The sequence below is a fragment of the Lycorma delicatula genome, chromosome 4, assembly GCF_047948215.1.
Source record: "Lycorma delicatula isolate Av1 chromosome 4, ASM4794821v1, whole genome shotgun sequence".
In the NCBI taxonomy this organism is placed as follows: Eukaryota; Metazoa; Arthropoda; class Insecta; order Hemiptera; family Fulgoridae; genus Lycorma; species Lycorma delicatula.
The window spans coordinates 190,533,376-190,549,878 of NC_134458.1; the positions used below are offsets into that span (position 1 = coordinate 190,533,376).

Genomic DNA, 16,503 nt, shown 5'->3' on the forward strand with positions numbered 1-16,503 from the left:
AATCAAGAGTTCCAGCGTTCAAGTCCTAGTAAAGCCAGTTATTTTTACACGGATTTGAATACTAGATCATGGATATCGGTGTTCACTCCGGAGAACATCGAACGAGTAAGGGAAGCCGTTGTCAGAAGCCCACGCCGCTCTATTCAGAGGCATTCAGCAGCGCTTCAAATGAGCACAAGTACGGTAAGACGAATTCTGCATACAGACCTGCATTTCCATCCTTACAATGCAGTTAAACGGGCAAGATTTCACGCAGCGATTACAATTTTGTCGACAAATCCTTACCATTTTTGAAGAAAATGAAAATTTGTTATCGTTAATGAGTGACGAAGCCCATTTTCATCTGAATGGCTTCGTCAACAAACAGAACTGCCGGTATTGGGCAGAAAGAAACCCTCATTAGCTTCACGAGACACCACTTCATAGCCCAAAGGTGACTGTCTGGTGTGCAATAGGAAAGGTCAACATCTGATCGTTACATTGCGATGTTGAATACGTTTTTCATCCCTGAGTAACAAAACCGGGGAATCGATTTAAAAAACGTGTTATTCCAGCAGGATGGAGCTACAGCGCGCACACAGCGAGGGCAACGATGGCTGTTCTCCGTAACTTGTTTCCAGATTCGGCAACATTCCTTGGCCCCCTCTGTCCCCCGACTTGAGTAGTTGTGATTTTTTTTCTATGGGGGTTTCTGAAATCGCGTACATTTTTTGGACCTAAAGATCGCAATTCGTAATCACGTCACCCAGATTGATGTAGACATGATGCAAAGAATTGAGGCCAGTTACCGTGAAATGCTACAACAATGTATTGCCCAAAATGGACACACTTGCCGGACATAATTTTTCGTTCGTGAGTAATTAACAAATGCTTTGATTTAACAAGTGTTTCAGTACCAATAAAACTTTTTTAAAGTAAATATTCAACGTTTTTATGATTATTTTAAAAAATCCGGTTCTCGTGAATGACCCTGTATATATATATATATATATATATATATATAGAAATTGTTAGGGATGTAGGATGTAGAGGGTATACTGAAATGAAACGACTAGCACTAGATAGGGAATCTTGGAGAGCTGCATCAAACCAGTCAAATGACTGAAGACAAAAAAAATATATATATATATATAGAGAGAGAGAGAGACAGATTAAATGACCACAATTTATTACAAATGAGGTATCCATGTGGATTGGCTTACGCTGATAATTTGGTGATTACTGTACAGGGTAAAACTATTAATGAGGTTCAGGAGAAAGCGAATATAATATTAGGGATAATCAGCAACCCACCGGGTTGGTCTAGTGGTTAACACATCTCCCTAAATCAGCTGATTTGGAAGTAGAGAGTTACAGCGTTCAAGTCCTAGTAAAGCCAGATATTTTTACATGGATTTGAATACTAGATCATGGATACCGGTGTTCTTTGGTAGTTGGGTTTCAATTAATCACACATCTCAGGAATGGTCGTACTGAGAATGTACAAGACTATACTTCATTTACACTCATACATATCATCCTCTGAAGAATTATCTAAACGGTAGTTAACGGAGCCTAAACAGGAAAAAGAAAAGGGATAATCAGTAGTTGGGTAGCAGAACATGGTTTAGAAATAGCTATGGATGGAAAAGCAGATTCTTAATGTTTACAGGGAAAAGACAATTAGAATCTCCGCACATTACTTTAAATGGACAGGCAATACCAGAGGCCCATGCAGTTAAATATTTGGGCATTACCCTAGATAAAAGCTATCGTAACACATCATAAATGTACGTAATAAAGCAGAGATAATGACAAAGAGCGTTAATGTCATTATGTCTAATAAGAGAGCTCCTAGGCCATCAAAGAGGAGAGTTATTGCATCTACAGTGGTAATATCAATATTGTATGCGGTGCCAGTTTAGTGGTCTTCGGTGGAAATAAAGAGAAATCTTCGTAGACTTACTGGGGTACATAGGAGACTGTTGCTGGGGGTAGTCTCAGCCTACAGAAAAGTCTCATATGAGGCGCTATTTGTTCTATCTGGTGTCCCCCCTATAGACTTAATGGCATTGAGTAGGATAGAGAAGATGCAGGGGGATAGAGGTACAAGAAACAAAAAAATAGATTAAGGACAAGGTGGCAAAATAGATGGAGAATGCAGGGGACCACCAAACGAACAAAGGATCTAATTCCAAATTTATTTAGACGGTTGGATAGAAGATTTGGAGAGGTAGATTTCTATCTTATTCGGTTCTTTACAGGTCATGAAAACTTTTAACGAATAACTGTGTAGAATTGGAAGAAGGGCAGAACCGGGTTGCATGTATTGCGGAATATAAGACAGTCGAACACACCTTTTTTGAGTGTGGTAAGTGGAGAACATTTGGGGCCACCTCAGGAATTGATGGGAAAAGCCCCATAGAAGTATTTAGATATATGATGGTCAACGAGAATAATTGGAGGAGGGTGGTATATACTTCGCGAGGGGGGTTATATCACAGAAGGATGCGGATGAGAGGACACTAGGTTTTTTAAGGATAGTGATAGGGAAGGACGGACAGCCCCAGTGGTGATCCTGAGGTATACCGGCTTTAAGGATTCACTGGGGACTCCATGGGAACTTAGGTTAAGGGAATAATTGTAAAATTAAATAAAATAAAAGAGAAAAGACCAGATACCACGTTAAGACAAATCATGGTATGGCGTGGTATTAGAAAAAAGGGCAAATATAAAATAAGTAATCAAAAGATTTGACCTGTCATGCCGGATATACAGCCCGTATGCGGGAAGGCTTGTTACAGTATGGCAGACACTCCCTTGGGAGGCGTAATACCAACCAGTCGGACCGGCCCAGGGAAGTAAAGTATAAAAAAAAAATAAAATGACACAATTAAAGTTTGATAAAACATTAACAAAATGAACATTATGGAATTCACAAAATTTAATCTTTCACTTTACCCCTATTCCGTGTTTCCATATTTCCATCTTTATCCTTTCTACATTCCTTCAATTCCGTATTTTTTGTTTTCCTTTCCCCCTTTATTTTTTTTTTTCAATTCTGTGTTTTTCCCTTCTCATTTTCCCATGCGTAATTCGGTCCAGTAGTTTTTTATTCTATAGCGAACACACATACAAACATTGCCTTTTATATATATATATATCTTTTATATATATATATATAGAGAGAGAGAGAGAGAGAAGAAGAAATTATGTTTGTGTATTTGTTTCGTAAATATTTCGATGCTGGGCGCTACCTAGCGGTTTATAATTTTTGCAAAAATATTTCTTTTAACGTAATTAATATATATATATATATATATTCTGAATATGAACCAAATCGATTTATACATACAATTTTTCGATATATCTTGACCCCAGCTCCACCTAGCGGATCTAAAGTAATTCAGAGACCTTTGCTGGCGTGCATAGAACAACACACTAAAGTATTATCGCATTCAGGACAAACAAACATTTATATAAAGAAAGAAAGAAAGAAAGAAAGAGAGAGAAAGAAAGAAAGAAAGAGAGAGAGAGAGAGAGAGAAAGAAAGGAAGAGAGAGGGAGAAAGAAAGAGAGAGAGAGAGAGAGAGAGAGAGAGAGAGAGAGAAAGGGAGAGAGAAAGAGAAAGAAAGAGAGACAGAGAAAGAAAGAAAGGGAGAGAGAAAGAAGGGGGGAGAGAGAGAGAGACAGAGAAATAAAGAAATAGGGAGGGAAAGAAAGAGAGAGAGAGAGAAAGAAAGAAAGGAAGAGAGAGGGAGAAAGAAAGAAAGGAAGAAAGAGGGAGAAAGAAAGAAAGAAAGAAAGAGAGAGAGAGAGAGAAAGAAAAAAGAGAGAGAGGAACAGAGAGAGAAAGAAAGAAAGAGAGAGAGAAACAGAGAGAAAGAAAGAAAGAGAGAGAGAGAAACAGAGAGAGAAAGAAAGAAAGAGAGAGAGAGAAACAGAGAGAGAAAGAAAGAAAGGGAGAAAGAGAGAGATAGAGAGAAAGAAAGAGAGAGAGAGAAAGAAAAAAGTCAGAGAGAGAAAGAAAGGGAGAAAGAGAGAGAGAGAGAGAAGGAGAGAGAGAAAGAAAGAGAGACATACAGCGAAAAGGAAGGATAGGGAAGAGGGAGAGGGGTTGGAGTGTGACGGTGAGAGAGGGAGGAGAGTGAATTTAACCTTTCACTTTACCCCTATTCCGTCTTTCCCTGTTTCCATATTTTCCCCTCTCGCCTTTTCACATTTCCTCTATTTCTCATTTTCGCTTTTTCAATTTTCCTTTTATCTCTTTTTCCTTCCCCTTTTCCCCACATGTAAATCAGTCCAGTAGTTTTTTTAGTCTATAACAGACACACATACAAACATTGGCTTTTATATACATATATATATATATATATATGGTTTTTAAATATTAATGCAGTATTTACAGTAAAACCAGTGAATAAGATAAAAGTTTTCAATAAAAAAATTTATACTTTAAATAATGGTCTATTCAGACTCCTTCTTTTTTTGGTGGAGGGGAGAGGGTTAAAACTATATTTAAGGGAGTTATTATTTCCTTCAAAAACTGAACAAAATTTTGGTGCAACCTTTCATTATATTCTTTTTTCCCTTTGTCACATACTCCCTTTCAACATTTCTCTAGTTATTTTTTCACTATTCCTTTTCCCCGTTTTCAATTTTCCATTCCCTATTTTAGTTTTTTTCTTTTTTCCCCTTTTTCTCTATTTTATTTTTCCCTTTTCCCATATTTCCTCGTTTTATTTCATCAATTTCTCCCTTTTTATCCTGCATAAATCTATCCAGTAGTTTATTAGTCTTTAGCAAATACACATATGAACATTGCCATATATATATATATATATAAAAGGCACATAACTAATACATATTATAAATACAAGCCAAATTGGACCATAAATTCAATTTTTTTTTAATATCTCAACCCCAGCGCCACATGGCGGGTCCAAAATAATAGAGGAACGTTCACAGGCATACACACAACTCACCAAAATTTCATTGCAATCTGATGAACGATATAGGAACACATATGGGACAAACAATCATATATACGAGAGTTATTATTTTTTTCAAGGTCCGATCGGTCACGAAATTAAAACCACAGTGAAAATACAAAATTTTTTATTTGTAACAAATACTTCCCTATCTCCGTTACTTTTTAATCTTTACATGGAACTAGCAGTTAATGATGTTAAAGAACAATTTAGATTCAGAGTAACAGTACAAAGTGAAATCATAAAGATGCTACGATTTGCTAATGATATAGTAATTCTAGCCGAGAGTAAAAAGGATTTAGAAGGAACAATGAACGGCATGGATGAAGTTCTACGCAAGAAAATAAACAAGAACAAAATGAAATTACGAAGATGGACCACTGAATGTGAAAATAGGAGGAGAAAAGATTATGGAGGTAGAAGAATTTTGTTATTTGGGAAGTTGAATTACTAAAGATGGACGAAGAAGGAGCAATATAAAATGCCAAATAGCACAGATGAAATGCGCCTTCAGTAAGAAATATAATTTGTTAACATCAAAAATTAATTTAAAGGTCAGGAAAAGATTTTTGAATGTATATGTTTGGAGCGTCACTTTATATGGAAGTGAAACTAGGACGATCGGAGTATCTGAGAAGAAAAGTTTAGAAGCTTTTGAAATGCGGTGCTATAGGAGAATGTTAAAAATCAGATGGGTGGATAAAGTGACAAATGAAAAGGTATTGCGGCAAATAGATGAAGAAAGAAGCATTTGGAAAAATATAGTTAAAAGAAGAGACAGACTTATAGGCCACATACTAAGGCATCCTGGAATAGTCACTTTAATATTGGAAGAACGGGTAGAAGGAAAATATTGTGTAGGCAGGCCACGTTTGGAATATGTAAAACAAATTGTTAGGGATGTAGGATGTAGAGGGTATACTGAAATGAAACGACTAGCACTAGATAGGGAATCTTGGAGAGCTGCATCAAACCAATCTAATGACTGAAGACAAAAAAAAAAAAAAAACAAGTACTTATATAGTTATGCTATTTCTCTACATAGTCGCCACTCCGATTTAGACATTTGTCGTAGCGTGGTACCAACTTTCCAATAACCTCGTCATAAAACGGAGCCACCTGCGTTATCAACCATGTTTCTACACTGGTCTAGAGCTCGATGTCTGCACCAAAATATTGTCCTTCTAGCCAGCGTTTCAGGTGAGTAAAGAGGTGAAAATCGAATGGAGCAAAGTCCAGGTTGTATGGTGGTTGATCAAACACTTTCCTGATGAAAACACTGCAAGAGTTTCTTTGTTACAGCTGCAGTGTGCGGCCGAGCATTGTCATGAAGAAACACAATGCCTGATGACAAAATTCGTCTCCGTTTATTCTGAATTGTAGACGTTGAAGAGTCATGCAGTATGATGAGGCTGCAGTGATGGTTGTGTCACATTCCATGAATTCCATCAAGAGAACTCCATTCCAGTCCCAGAACACAGTAGCCGTACACTTTCTGTTGGAGAAGGTTCACTTGAACTTCTTCGGTTTACTGAGAGAATGAGAATGCATCTACTGTTTGGATTATTCTTTTGTTTCTTCGGTTTCAATATGGACCCATGTCTTGTCCTCTGTGACAATTTTGTTCAAAAAATCTTCTCCTTCATTGTGGTAGCGCTGGAGATACGTTAGGGAGGCGTCCATTGCCATTGTTTTGTGATGGTCGGACAGCATCTTGGGAACCCATCTCGTACACAGTTTGCAGTACTTTAGTCTCTCATTCACAATGGTGTAGAGAGCCGACCTTGAAATTTCAGGAAACGAATCCCTCGATACAGAAATAGTAAACCGACGATTTTCTCGAATCGCCTCATCCACTCGCTCAACAAGATCATTGGTTGACACTTGCGCTTCCTTCCCTGACCGTATTTCTTTCTTTCTTTTTCCTGTTTAGCCTCCGGTAACTAGATAATACTTCAGAGAACCCACCGGGTTGGTCTAGTGGTAAACGCGTCTTCCCAAATCAGCTGATTTGGAAGTCGAGAGTTCCAGCGTTCAAGTCCTAGTAAAGCCAGCTATTTTTATACGGACTTGAATACTAGATCATGGATACCTGTGTTCTTTGGTGGTTGGGTTTCAATTAACCACACGTCTCAGGTATGGTCGAACTGAGAATGTACAAGACTACACTTCATTTACACTCATACATATCGTCCTCTGAAGAATTATCTAAACGGTAGTTACTGGAGGCTAAACAGGAAAAAGAAAGATAATACTTGAGAGGATGATATGTATGAGTGTGAATGAAGTGTAGTCTTGTACATTCTCAGTTCGACCATTTCTGAGAAGTGTGGTTAATTGAAACCCAACCACCAAAGAACACCGGTATCCACGATCTAGTATTCAAATCCGTATAAAAATAGCTGGCTTTACTAGGACTTGAACGCTGGAACTGTCGACTTCCAAATCAGCTGATTTTGGAAAGACGCGTTCACCACTAGACCAACCCGGTTGGTTTTTCCTGACTGTCTGCATCATGAACAGGCACCATTGTTGCACTTTGCTATCACTCATTGAAGTTTCACCGTACATATTACTTATTCGTCTATGAATTTCAGCCGCATTACACCTCTTAGCCTGAAAAAATCGAATTACCACACACGCACTTCATACTTGGCAAGAGATACTATTATTGTAGACATATTTACGTGCTAGCTGCATGTTCAGAACTAAACGGAGTGACACGGCGTGATTGAAGGCCATACTAGAGACGCTGCGCAACACATTTGCACAAAGATTCATCCGATTTTTGCGTGGATTTTTTATTTTGTGACCGATCGGACCTTGAAAAAAAAATAACCCTCGTATATATTATATAATCAATTGGCTACACTATGATATAACAAAATCATTTGCTATAAAGAAAAAAAAATTATAAAAGAAATAAGAATTGTACTTAAAAAACGATCAAAATTGTATAACTTTTATTAAAAATATATATGCAATAATAATATTATCGATAAACTACAAAAATTTATACAGTATATATATATATATATAATCACAATAAATTAAAGGCACTTTATTTATTTTCTTATAGTATATACAACTTGGTAACAATCAATATTCTCCAAACTAGAATAATTACAGAAAAAAAAGGAAATGTGGAATATCTATCAATAAAGTAATTAAAAAAATTAAATAACATCATAAAACAGCCATATTAATTTTGCAGCTAATCAATAATAATCTGTTTTTATAAAATAAGTAGGATTAATATATATATATATATATATATATATCACATTTAAAAAACAGATATCACAGATTAGCCTTTTAAAAATTAACATAAAATATATTTAAAAAAAATTTAAATGCCATCGGTCAAAATTTATTTAAATCTCTTCAGATTTAAAAATGTCTACTTATTTAGTAAAACTTGAAAATGTTCCTTTAATATTTAAACGCTTTTTCCAGTATGATATAATAAATTTATTCGATGTTAATTTATTGGTGTCATGAAACGTTTATATTTATTACGATAAAATAAACATAGTTATGTACAAAATAATCCAACATTTATGAAGTGCGACAATAAAGTAATGAGACTGATTTTTCTTTGCAAGATATGGCAACCCTGCAGCTTGAGTATGCACACCATCTTTGATCTTGGTCTATAAGCTACTTCTAGTCCAAACGGCACATTGATGCAACTGCTAAGTCGTGAGTTGTGCTGTAATAAGTGAACACGTGTTTGTATCTCTCGTCACAGAAATGAAACCGAAAAATATTGCGCAATGGTATGCCATTTCTTTTTGTGATAAATCAGGTGAAAACGCGACGACAACTTATGGTTAGCTTGAGAAGGCTTTTGGAGAGGAGGTTATGTCAAGAGCTCAAGTTGATGGACGACCATCAACCTCACGGACAGATGTTAACTTGACCAGGGTGCGTGAAATCGTACGATCTGATCGAAGATTATTCGTGAAAATGATTCCAGAAGAACTCAACATCGATCAAGAAACGGTTCGTTTAATATTAACTGAATATGTTGGAACGAGAAAGATTTGTGCAAAAATGGTCCCCAAAAATCTCACACAACAACAGCGAGAAACACTGAAAAATGTGGCAGCCGATCTGTTAGAGCAAACGGAAATCAATCCAGATTTGTTGAGCTGTGTTATCACTGGTGATGAAGGTTGGTTTTTTCAATACGATCCAGAAACAAAACGCCAAAGTTCACGATGGTGCTCAAAGGGATCACCCACACAAAAAAAAGCTCGCATGTCAAAGTCAAAAGTGAAATGCATGCTTGTGTACTTCTTCGATTCCAAGGGAATTGTTCATAAAGTATGGGTGCCTCCTGGACAAACAGTTAACCGATATTTCTATACAGAAATTTTATAAAGACTTCGTAAACGAGTTCTTTGTGTCCGTGCCAACATTGCTGATAATTGGATTCTGCATCACGATAATGCGTCATCCTATACTGCTCTGTCGCACAGCAATTTTTAACCTCAAAACAAATTTCAGTACTACCACAGCCACCTTATTCACCAGATATTGCTCCGTGTGACTTTTTTCCATTTTCAAGAGTCAAAATGGCGGTCAACGAACACCATTTTCAAACAACACAAGATGTCCAAAAAGCTATGACGAGGGTCTTGGAGGATATTACAGAAGATGAGTTCCAGAAATGTTACCATCAATGGCAGAAGCACTGGAATAAGTGTGTGCAATCAGAGGGGAACTACTTTGAACGAGACAACACTAAATATGAATAAAACGGTAAGCAACATTTTTTTTCCATATCAGTCTCATTACTTTATTGTCGCACCTCGTATTTTATTAATAATTGTTAAGTTAAAAATTATTAATGCGTTTTAGGTTGGCAAAAGTGACATCAATTCTTTCTATATAATTCCAAAATGGCTGACTGTTGAACAGAACGTAAAAACTGTATTATTTTTTAATGAAATTAAAATCATCATGCTTATACAAAGATAATTTCATGCACATTTTTTAACATGATGGTCACGCTTATTTAAAATAAAACCCGTAGACTTTATAAAGAAAATTAATTGGGACGATTCAGTATTTGAGAGTAAGCGCGAATGGCTAGCCGATATTCATTCTCCATAGAATGTCGAAGCTATCAAAGCAGCATTGCTGAGGAACCCCGGACAAATCAACAAGAAAAGCAACCAGCCCGACTTGGGATTTCTATGTTTTGTTTCGTCAGTCGAAACAAACATTAAAGAATAGTATTCACTGAACGGGCTGTGAATCGAGACGTATTCAAATGTATGGTTTTTAAATGAGGCACATTTTCACGTAGACAGAGTTGTTAATAACACAAAATGTACATTTTTGGGCTTCCAAAAATCCACATGCATGAAAATGTGGATATGTTTCAAAATGGTACGAGCCGCTATCACGAGTCACATGGTAATAAGGTCCCACCAGGACTGGTGATTGCCGGAATATCACTAGTTGATCTACTAGCCAAAGAGCGTTAGATATAGAGAGAGGTAGTGATCCTGCAGAGGCCAGTCTACGTAAATGGCAAGAAAAATGGAATAATGCAGTGACAGGCAGATGGACGCGTTGTCTTATTCTTTGCATTAAGACCTGGATTAATAGGAGATATGGGGAAATGAACCACTGGATGCTCCAGTGGCTTACCGGAGATGGATCATTTCGGTCCTCCATACAGGACTCAAAAAAATGCAGTATTGATATCTCGCTGCACGGCAGCGAGATATCAATACTGCAGAGCTCAGGGCAATGTTGTACAGACATTCATGAGCTGTCCAAGATGGGATTCGGAAAGACCGTTTGATTGACACCTTTCGTTTGAATAGGTTATTATAGTCATTACAGGATTGAAGAAATATTCAAAATGGTTTCACAAAGTGCTTAAAAATATATTAGAGAAAGAAGCTTGAATATAGGGTGGTGCTTATTCTTGAAGTGGAAGTCCAGGTTCCAGGGTTGGGTGGCATGGTCCAACAGGATCGCCGACACTTGGTGCCCGTGGGAGATTCTGGAAACCTTCATGGAAAGGCAGCACAAGAAATTTTCGCTGGTACGTGTAGAGGCGATGTCATATCTTAAGGTTCCTTCTGTCACCACGTCATGAAAGTGAGACGATTTTTAGTGGTATCCTGCTTCGAGAGGAAACACCACACACCCGGTAGTACGGGCTGCTGACCATCTGATTGCTGATTTTTCTTTTTCCAACCTAAAACAAAACAAATGTAGGGTGTCATTTCGTTTTGGAACAATGAAAAGTATCTAAACATGCTGTCTAATAATTTTGTTCAAAAGCTTCTTACAAAAGCGTTTTGATTAGAAAACGAGTGATTCATGCAGGAACAATACAGAGCACAACCAGCTAATGTTGTTTGACGTACATGAAACTTTTAACGCAAATGTCATATTAAACAGATTTTCTGATCGTTTTGTATATGTACAAAACTGACCGGCAAAGAGTCCTGATTTAAATCTATGTGATTATTCAGGGATTTCTAAAGGAAAAATTTTTCCTAAACAACCTCGTAGTAATGGAAAACTGATTATTGAGGCGTCCAACGAAATAACCGAGGATATATGTCGTCGACTTAACAAAATAGGAGTTAGTGTTGAAGAAGTTGCTAGGCATAATGGTGGTTATACTAAACCATGTGATAAGTAGATCATAATATCCAGGTAAACACGTTCATTTTTTACTTTTCTGTATAACGATTCAAATAAATATTTTTTAAAAAAACCAAATGTTTGATTATTTCATGTACCATCCTGTATTTATTGAAATAAAATGGTTTTGTAGTACACGGTATTACAATTAATAAAATATTTTATTAAAAAAAATTAATTTTCACTAAAATTGTAAAAATTACTTTCTATAATTTAAAAAAATAATATAAAAAGTTTACAATACAATTATCATACTTAATAAAAATATAGAGCAGATTTGAAATATTTATTTCTAATGAACGATAATACAGGATGTCCCATATAAAACGCAACCCATCAATCACTCATCCATGAAATTTCAAAAGTCAAGCTTACTCCCCTACTCGTTACTGAAATGGACTCGTCCAACCTATGAACATCGCGGCGATGCAGTAGAACACTATCGATAGTAACAACAATGCAATCATAACGTTCAGTGTATTGCTAGAGGCAAGATGGTGTTTTCGCTAGATGAACGTGTTTTCATTGTTGAGTCATACTTCAGTACGAAATCAGTGGTGCAGTACAAGATTTCTTTCGCCATAAGTAGCCAGATAAATCGGCTTCTAACAAAACATCAATATTAAGGTTAGTTGCTAAATTTAGAGAGACCAGTTCTGTTAATAACAAGGAACAGATACAGTCACTGAAATCAAAGACCAATTACTCGCTTTGCCAAATAAATCGATCAGACGTTTGTCTGCTGAAATTAATTTGTCTAAATCGACTGTTCATCGGGCGACCTAACAATTACAATTACGACCTTATCGAATTCAAACGGTTCATCGACTTCTTGAGCCCGACAAAGAAAAACGGCTAACAATATTGTCAACGGTTCGTTCGATTTCTGCGCGAGAGAATTAATGTTACGGATTCATTATTTTTCACAGATAAAGCACGGTTTCATTTGGGTAGCTACGTAAATAGCCAAAACAGTAGAATTTGGAGCGCTGAAAATTCCCACGTTTATCATGAAAAACAATTACACCCGCAGAAGTCGGGCATGTGGTGCGCGATATCGCAGAAGAAAATAATCAGTCCTGTTTTTTTCGAGTACACCATTAATGCCGAACGATATCAGAAGAGGAAGACAGACACTGCCGGTTACAACATGATGGTGCGACATCGTACTACGCACGTTCAACTTCTGATTTCGTCGAGGAACTCTTTGGTAATCGTGTTATCGGTCGACGCATGTGGCCACTAAGATCTCCAGATTTGACTGCGGCGGATTTTTTTGTACGGAGTTACCTCAAAGAAAAAGCCTACAACAACAAACCACGAACACTTGAACGATTGAAAGTCAATATTGAACAAGCTGTATTAAATATCCAGCCACAAACTTTGAAAAAAGTTGCAAGAAACGCTGTAAAAAGAATTGAAGCTTGTATTCAAGAAGATGGCGGCCACTTCCAACATTTACTCTAAATGTAAGGTAATGGATGGTAATAATAAGATTACATTTACATTTACACATGCCTTTTTATTATTTCAATACCTACCAATATAAGGTTGGGTTGCGTTTTATATGGGACACTCTGTAGATAGACAAACATGATAAATCACTACATAGAGGAAAATTCAATGTTTTAAATATTAGTTCCATTCAATGCCTACAGTAGCGCTGTAGTTTATTTACAAGAAAATGGCAAATCCATAGGAAAAGTTGTTTTATATGCTGCAGTATACAAAGTGAATCCATTGTTTCAGTGTGGCACGCATTTTATTGTTTAGTCCCACAAAGAGCCGTCTCGTCAGAAACAGATTTACCATCGGTACATTCATAGAAGATAAAATTGTTGCATATGTAAAGGGAAGGCACCGGTCTTTGCATGTTGAGTATATCCAAACTGCTTTCGAACATATCCCTAGGAAAAATGCAGAGAAGTTGGAATTCTGCAATTAATGGTATGGTTTATTTGTAAAAAAAAAAATCTGTTATCTTAAGTCACGTAATTTGTACTGAACCTAACTTAAGGTACGACAGTACAGTAGCAAGCAAATTAATCCGAACAAAGGGAATTTTTTTCTGTTGTAGGGAATTTTCATTCTATGGCAGATTACTTGCTGTTTGGTGTTTTAGGTTATGTTATTAGTTCATAAACAAACATAATTAGTGATTTTTGTGCTTTTGTCATTTAGTTTTAGGTGACCTTATCAATTTCTAGTTAATAAAATGGATGTAATACTATGAAAGCGGTCAAAAATTGTTACTGTGACCAAATACACATAAATGACACAAAGACAAATTGCCGATGAGTGTAGTATCAAGTTAGGTAATAGAATCATGGAAGGGTTAAGGGAAACAGGTTTCATCTCCAAAAAGAAAAGGAACAGGACCTTGCCACGTGCGACTTTTTTGTCTTTCCAAAAATAAAATTTCAATTGGAAGGCCCATCGTTTTAACACAATTGAAGAGATTCAGGAAGAAACAGAGAAAGTGCTTCGAACACTTACACCTGCAGACATCCAGGGATGCATGGAATCATGGGAAAAAATGCTGGGATCATTGTATCAATGCCCATGGGGATTACTTTGAAGGAGACAGTAGAAATTATAAGTTATGGTGAAATTCCCTGAACTTTTGGGTTGCACCTCGTGTATATATATATTTTTTTTTGTCTTCAGTCATTTGACTGGTTTGATGCAGCTCACCAAGATTCCCTATCTAGTGCTAGTCGTTTCATTTCAGTATACCCTCTACATCCTACATCCCTAACAATTTGTTTTACATATTCCAAACGTTGCCTGTCTGCACAATCTTTTCCTTCTACCTGACCTTCCAATATTAAAGCGACTATTCCAGAATGTGGCCTATAAGTCTGTCTCTTCTTTTAAATATATTTTTCCAAATGCTTCTTTCTTCATTTATTTGCCGCAATACTTCTTCATTTGTCACTTTATCCACCCATCTGATTTTTAACATTCTCCTATAGCACCACATTTCAAAAGCTTCTAACCTTTTCTTCTCAGATACTCCGATCGCCCAAGTTTCATTTCCATATAAAGCGACACTCCAAACATACACTTTCAAAAATCTTTTCCTGACATTTAAATTAATTTTTGATGTAAACAAATTATATTTCTTACTGAAGGCTCATTTAGCTTGTGCTATTCGACATTTTATATCGCTCCTGCTTCGTCCATCTTTAGTAATTCTACTTCCCAAATAACAAAATTCTTCTACCTCCATAATCTTTTCTCCTCCTATTTTCACATTCAGTGGTCCATCTTTGTTATTTCTACTCCTTTTCATTACTTTTGTTTTGATCTTGTTTATTTTCATGCGTAGGACTTCATCTATGCCGTTCATTGTTTCTTCTAAATCCTTTTTACTCTCGGCTAGAATTACTATATCATCACCAAATCGTAGCATCTTCATCTTTTCACCTTGTACTGTTACTCCGAATTTAATTATTCTTTAACATCATTAACTGCTAGTTCCATGTAAAGATTAAAAAGTAACGGAGATAAGGAACATCCTTGTCGGACTCACTTTCTTATTATGGCTTCTTTCTTATGTTCTTCAATTGTCACTGTTGCTGTTTGGTTCCTGTACATGTTAGCAATTGTTCTTCTATCTCTGTATTTGAACCCTAATTTTTTTTGTAAATGCTGAACATTTTATTCCAGTCTACGTTATCGAATGCCTTTTCTAGGTCTATAAACGCCAAGTATGTTGGTTTGTTTTTCTTTAATCTTCCTTCTACTATTAATCTGAGGCCTAAAATTGCTTCCCTTGTCCCTATACATTTCCTGAAACCTAATTGACCTTCTCCTAACACTTCCTCCACCCTCCTCTCAATTCTTCTGTATAGAATTCTACTTAAAATTTTTTAAGCATGACTAGTTAAACTAATTGTTCTGTATTCTTCACATTTATCTGCCCCTGCTTTCTTTCGTATCATGACTATAACACTTTTTTTGAAGTCTGACGGAAATTCCCCTTTTTCATAAATATTACACACCAGTTTGTATAATCTATCAATCGCTTCCTCACCTGCACTGCGCAGTAATTCTACAGGTATTCCGTCTATTCCAGGAGCCTTTCTGACATTTAAATCTTTTATGCTCTCTTAAATTCAGATCTCAGTATTGTTTCTCCCATTTCATCCTCCTCTTCTTCCTCTATAACACCATTTTCTAATTCATTTCCTCCGTATAACTCTTCAATATATTCCACCCATCTATCGACTTTACCTTTCGTATTATACATAGGTGTACCATCTTTGTTTAACACATTATTAGATTTTAATTTATGTACCCCAAAATTTTCCTTAACTTTCCTGTATGCTCCGTCTATTTTACCAATGTTCATTTCTCTTTCCACTTCTGAACACTTTTCTTTAATCCACTCTTCTTTCGCCAGTTTGCACTTCCTGTTTATAGCATTTCTTAATTGCCGATAGTTCCTTTTACTTTCTTCATCACTATCATTCATATATATATATATATATTTATTTAAATTAATCTTTTTGTAGCTCATAATTCCTCTGTATCTTAATTTTACCTATATATATTGAAATTAAGCTGATTCACAGAGTAGAGAATTAAAGAAACATTCTTACTTTTAAGGAAATAAAGGTAAGAATATTTCTTTAATTCTGTACTTGGCGAATTGTCTGAAATTCTATATATATATATATATATATATATATATATATATATATATATATATAAAGTGATGATGAAACTTTATCAAATTTAAAACCGCAAAAACTCCTGTACCAAGTTTTTGGCATGTTTTTATATCAAATGACTATCGGATTTGTCATGTACGACCCGCAACAAAAAACCCGCATAGCCATTTTATAAA

The 16,503-nt window shown here is 36.1% G+C and overlaps 2 protein-coding genes across 3 annotated transcripts in view; both read right to left on the reverse strand.

Annotated features, from left to right (window-relative positions):
* The window catches only part of LOC142324166 (corrinoid adenosyltransferase MMAB-like), a 53,553-nt gene extending 45,818 nt beyond the window's left edge, over window positions 1-7,735 (reverse strand). Inside the window, exon 1 of the mRNA XM_075364894.1 lies at window positions 7,658-7,735. The gene's annotated coding sequence lies outside the window, so the exon portion shown is untranslated. The remainder of the gene's footprint in view (window positions 1-7,657) is intronic.
* Window positions 7,736-7,930: 195 nt separating this feature from the next.
* LOC142324165 (multiple inositol polyphosphate phosphatase 1-like) overlaps window positions 7,931-16,503 on the reverse strand; it is an 87,946-nt gene continuing 79,373 nt past the window's right edge. Inside the window, exon 9 of one of the 2 annotated variants that reach the window (XM_075364893.1) lies at window positions 7,931-11,193. The gene's annotated coding sequence lies outside the window, so the exon portion shown is untranslated. The remainder of the gene's footprint in view (window positions 11,194-16,503) is intronic. The other variant, XM_075364892.1, reaches the window with a different exon arrangement.